Genomic DNA, 6157 nt, shown 5'->3' with positions numbered 1-6157 from the left:
CCTCTCCCAAGTCTCTCATCTCTCTATTTTCACTGCAGAGTCGTGTGAAGAAGACGATGCCCCTGATGGAGATGTTCAAGAAGATGACCAGTCAAGTAGACGTAAGTTTATTTAATGGGCAATTCCACGATAACACTGTGACACTTTTGATTAGATTTTCACTCAATAAATGTAAATAATAAACAAACAGTGAGACTTGAGAACAAAGTTTTATTGTGTATCTATGACTATCATCACAAGCAACTTTGAAAAGAAAAGAATGAATAAAACTTCACAGTGATAAATGAGTTATGAGCTATTAATTAGTACCATAACACCATGACGCAAAATGGACATGGATATTTGCGCACTTGATTTTCTGTCCAAACTCTGTGAAGTTAATGAACATTTTGAAAACATGGTAATGTTGAATGGGTGTATCAGAGACTCAATGACAATAACCAAGTAGAACCCAGTGAAAGAAAATTTTGATTGACAGTAGAATTGTGACTTAGATTATAACTAAGTGCACAGTAATACCGTGACTGTAACAACGTGACTTCAACAAAGTGTGTACAAACTGTATGTAAAATCTTATTGTCGTACTCACAACTCATATATTTTTCCCTGTAGGTAGTTAGAAGCAATCATTTACAGTGAATGTTTGACATAGCTGTGTAACACGTCAAGATAAAACAAGACATGATTGAAATTATAAATCACTAATAAAAAAACAAAATAAGGTAAACTTTGAACTGTAACACTGACACTTTGATTAGATTTTCACTCCATAACTGTATTAAAATAATAAACAATCAGTAAGACTTGAGAACAATGTTTTATTGTGTATCTATGACTATCATCACAAGCAACTTTGAAAAGAAAAGAATGAATAAAACTTCACAGTGATAAATGAGTTATGAGCTATTAATTAGAACCGTAACACCGTGACGCAAAATGGACATGGATTTTTGCGCACTTGATTTTCTGTCCAAATCTGTGAAGTTAATGAACATTTAGAAAACTGGTAATGTTGAATGGGTGTATCAGAGACTCAATGACAATAACCAAGTAGAACCCAGTGGAAAGAATTAATTGACAGTAGAATTATGACATAGATTATAAATACATGTTCTGTAACACAGTGACTGTGACACCATGAGTTCTGAAAAGTGTGTACAAAACGTATGTACAATCTTATTGTCATATTCACAACTAATACATTTTCCCCTGTAGTTAGTAAGTAGCGATCAATTACAGTGAATGTTTGACATAGCTGTGTAGCACTCCAAGATTTAAAACATGACATGAATGAAATCATAATCCACTTATAAGAATAACAAAATAAGTAAAACTATGCACTGTAACACTTGTAAAATATGCATAGAAGAAAAACGGACGAGAGAGAGAGAGGTGTGCCACTGTTGTTTCTCATTCCCACCCAGTGTCTTCGACTTATTTTCCTGTAGTAACGTTGCAGCTCATCGCAGATATGTTGATTCAGTTGCATTTGTTGCTGAGCTTGTTGTTGTCTGTACTGGCTGATCTGACTCGGTTCAACATAGTCCATCAAGTCAAGACTCTCCTTGATCTTCCTGAAGAGTTCATACTTCTCACACCCTTGAACCAGAATGTAGAACGTCTCTTTGTCCTTCTTCGCCTTCTTTGAGAAAGATGTAACGCCCACCACTAATGTCACTTTGCTCCAACCTCTCGAGGGGTTTCTTCTGAGGTGCTTTGGACCTCTCAAAGGCTTTCTCTTCCGTTTTCCAATCCCTCCCTGGGCAAGCGCATACCCTGACATCCAACACATGACGTCCAAGGATATTCCCACTCTTGTTGTCTAGTGTGAAGACCAGCTGGATCTTTCTCCTGTTGAGCCCACCTACACATGATGTAAAACATTTGAAGGTGAAGAGGTACTTGGAGTACTCTGTGCCCACTTGAGGTGCGGTGTATAGGGCCACAAGGCTGTGACGTCCAGAGGAGAAATCTGTATAGTAGGCTGTTGAGGGATCATTTAACATAATTAGAATGACAGCTACTGAAAGTGCCACATACCGGAGAATTGTGCTTTAAGTAGGTCAACCTTTCTGAAGTCAACTGTCTTTCTAAAATTTGAAACATTGGACAAACCCCCTCTCCCAAGTCTCTCATCTCTCTATTTTCACTGCAGAGTCGTGTGAAGAAGACGATGCCCCTGATGGAGATGTTCAAGAAGATGACCAGTCAAGTAGACGTAAGTTTATTTAATGTATCTTAGAGTTACACCTTGTTTGCACACCATCCTATTACTGATATTCAGTTACTTTTATATTTATATTGCATCTGGCATCATTTCTTTTTTTTAAACAACTGTGTCCTCATGATATTCAAATTAAAAGAAGTTAAATGTACCTAGAAATACATCTACTGACATCACAGATATTTAACTGGTTAGTGTAGTGTTTGGTCAGTAATCCATATCTCAAGGTTTCTCAAAGGAATTTGTGTCTTCCAAACTTCTTTATTATATATTCTACTTCATTTTTTGCCAATAAAGTATTTCATGAAAACATTGTACTTCATGAAAATATGGGTGTATGGTGGGTATCCCTATGTCTACATGTAACATATCATAAGCTGAAATTGAGTAAACATGTTATTAGTAATGTGTCATGCTTAATCTTATTTTGCTCTTTCTGTTATCTTGAAGAATGTATGCATGGCCTAAATTTTGTATGCCTTCGCCCACCAAAGGTGGGTGCTGGAGGGATTATGTTTTCGGGTTGTCCGTCCGTCAGTCTGCTGTCTGTCCGTCCGTCGCGTTTTTGTTCTCGTGATGACTTCAGAACCATTTGACGAATCAACTCCAAACTAGGCTCATGTATGCATATGGGAGGAACAATGATCTGATTAGATGAGTGGGTCTCAAGGTCAAAGGTCAAAGGTCATAGAAGTCATATACATAAAAATGGGTTGTTCTCACAATAAGTTAACCATTTGACGGATCAACTTCAAACTTGGCTCATGTATGCATATGGGGAGGAACAATGGTCTGATTAGATTTGAAAGTCATGAGGTTAAAGGTCAAGGTCATAGATGTCACTGTATACATGAAAATTGCCCTTTCTCACGATAATTTAAGAACCATTCGATGGATCATCGTCATATATGGCTGACACGGTGTCATTTGAATAAGACCAATTTCCTACTTTAAATGTATCCTGATACATTTCCCATAATTAAAAGTGATATTCATGCACACTGGAGTGGTATGGTGCCATGGTATATTATTTGTAGTAATCTCAGATATTAAATGCAATAAACAGCATTAAGTTGTGTGGAGTGATTTAGTTGGCTATAAGATTGTACTTTGTGTTGCAACTATTTTTTTTTTCTAGAGCCCTCAGATGAGAGGGATGGAACTAAGTTAAGCAAGAGCCATGGAATTGGAAAGAGATCAAGAGGTAACTATTAGTACATATTTTTCTGATGGTCCTATTTCAACTTGGAAAAAGTTAAAAGCAAAGAACATGTATTTAGAAAGTTTAATAGAAAAGTACGAATGAATACAAAGTAGTCCAATTAATATCTGGGGGAGGGGAAATGCTTTTTCATTGGCTTTTAAAAGAGGTGCAAAAAAAGGCACAATAGAGAAAGAAAAAGAAGAACGGAAGAGAAGTTATAAATTCAACAATGGAATGTCCTCCTTTGTATAGGTGAAAAATGTCTGTGTCATATTTGCAGTTTTGATGCCCTCATACTTTGTGCGAACAAGCACTGTGTTTTTTCTTTGCTGTTTAATGTCCTCATACATTTATGGCAACAATTTCTGTGTTACATTTCTGTGTAAGGTCCTCGTACATTTATGCATACTAGTTCTGTGTTTCATATGTAACATTAATCCAAACAAGAACTGTTATTTTTGCAATGTAATATCCTCATGCATCTATGGAAATAAGTTCTGTGTTACATTTCTGTGTAAGGTCCTCGTACATTTATGCATACTAGTTCTGTGTTTCATATGTAACATTAATCCAAACAAGAACTGTTATTTTTGCGTTGTAATGTCCTCATACATTTATTGAAATAAGTTCTGTGTTACATTCACAGATGAATGTCCTCACAAAGTTGTTCAGTAAAGTACTGTACTACATTAGGAATACAGAATTTCTACACAGACACATGAAATTTTGTCCCAAATATTTCTCTCGCCTGCATAGTAGAAGCGAGACATAGGCGCCGTTTTTAAATGGCGGCGTCATCGACATAAAAAAACCTAACCTAAGGTTAAGTTTTCGAATTTTTAACATAATTTAGAAAGTATGCACATGCACATTCTATACAACTTTTAGGGATATTAAAGAATTTGTGTGATATTTCCATGTCACAAAGTCAAGAATGTTGCCATGAATTGCATAATGCAGGGGAGACTGCCAGTTGCACTCCACTTGTGCTAATTTATATGATTTTTTTTTTTTTTTTTAATACCACAGCCAAACTAAATTTGAAGGAGGTGTATAGGGATCAGCGTGTGGTTGGTCGGCTGGTCCGTCCGATGCAAATCTTCTTCCTCAGTTTCTGGGCAATGCTCATAAAATTTGGCACACACATTGGTCTTATGGTGAAGATATGCAAGACCTCTTTTTTGAATGTGTCAGAAACTGCATTGCCATGGTAACGGCATATGGCAATAAATCAGGTAGAAATATTGCGGATCGAACTACTTCCTAATTTTTCAAGCAAGACGTCATGTTTTAATGTGTTGGAAACTGCATTGCCATGGTAAATTAATGTAGGATATTAATGGGTTGTTTTTTTCTTCCCAGAGCTCTCAGATGAGAGCGATGGACCGTGTGGGACTATGAAGCCAAGCAGGAGCCATCCTGTTGCAAAGAGATCAAAAGGTAACCATTACATGTAGTTCATATTTTGCTGGTAGTCCTATTTTAAGGGGGTGTATTTACTTATCTCTCGGTCAACCCAAAGGTGGTGCCAGAGAAATTGTTTTTAGGTTGTCCATCCATAGATCCATCAGCTTAACCTAATCTCAAGAACTGTTTGAGATTAAAACTTTGAACCTGTTCAAAGCATGTATCACCCTGGGAAGAAAATCTGGAGATCTAGAGTATGAAGGTTAAAGGTCACAGGTCAAATTTAAAGAAATTTCAGGTTATAGCTTCTTTAACCCGTTGCCTATGGGAACCGGGTGGGCCCTGTACAAAGTCTATGGGGATTTACAGAATATAGTAGTGAATGGGTTAATATGATATGTCAAGGTAGTGAAGAGTCAAGACAACATACCTGTCGCGCTATGTTCAGGTTTATAATTCTATCACAGTTAAGTTACGTGTGAATACACAGAAAGTTGACTCAGACGTGAATCCATTTTGTTTGTATTAATCTTGAAGACCTTATTGGAAGCAAAAATTTGAATTGACAAATTAAACACTAATGGAATGCTTGTAAGCTACAAAATACAACAATGCAAGTTTCATGCATTTTCACGGATTGCCAGCCGAGTATTTACTTTAGAACTCAAATTCACAAGCTCTGAAGATGGGCTGTATTGCATTGTACATCAGCCAGAATTCTCTGACATCGTCTCATGAGAACTAAGGTGTGATTACTTGCGTTAGTATTGTGTTTGTTTACTAGCCGGTTTCACGCAACTTGCTACAACCAATGACGTCACAGGCTTTGGAAAGGAAAAGACGACTGGTTTTTGCCATTTCTGGTCGCTAGGAGGTGCATATGAAAATTGTGACTGTAATTAACATATTTGAGCATTATAGATAAATTTCTTCTTACATTTAAGTTCTTTAGCTCACAAGCTTTCTATTGATTTATAATAAGCCATTCTTTGAGGTTCTACTATAAAAAATTCAAATTCTTGATGTGGAAAATAAAAAATAATCCATTTTTTCAATGTAAAACCAATGTAATCACAGCCTTGCTCTCTCATGACATGATGTCAGATAATTCTTCTTCTTCTTCTTCTTCTTGGTAAGCCCACGTCCTTCACTGGAACATGTGAGGGGTGCAATGAAGCCTATATTTGAAGCTCGCATATTTTAGTGTTGCTGAAGCAAAATGCTCAGCTGGTAAGCGGTGAAAATGCACGAAACTTTCATTGTTGTATTCTACTTCTTAGCTTTCTACTGATTGGTTTTGCTTCTGAAATGGTCTTTAAAGA

General features: G+C 36.6%; 1 long non-coding RNA gene across 1 annotated transcript; it reads left to right on the top strand.

Annotated features, from left to right (window-relative positions):
* The first annotated feature begins 1479 nt into the window (after nucleotides 1-1479).
* On the top strand, nucleotides 1480-5073 carry LOC139723953 (uncharacterized). Its single transcript, XR_011710403.1, has 3 exons — nucleotides 1480-2218; nucleotides 3363-3428; nucleotides 4791-5073. It is a non-coding gene; the product is annotated as an uncharacterized lncRNA (long non-coding RNA).
* Nucleotides 5074-6157: the final 1084 nt, after the last annotated feature.

Source organism: Diadema antillarum, unplaced genomic scaffold, assembly GCF_040938485.1.
Source record: "Diadema antillarum isolate AM-2024a unplaced genomic scaffold, OU_Dant_1.0 scf00000203, whole genome shotgun sequence".
NCBI lineage: Eukaryota > Metazoa > Echinodermata > Echinoidea > Diadematoida > Diadematidae > Diadema > Diadema antillarum.
The sequence above is the reverse complement of the archived record's forward strand: the minus strand, read 5'-3'. Positions and strand labels throughout refer to the sequence as shown.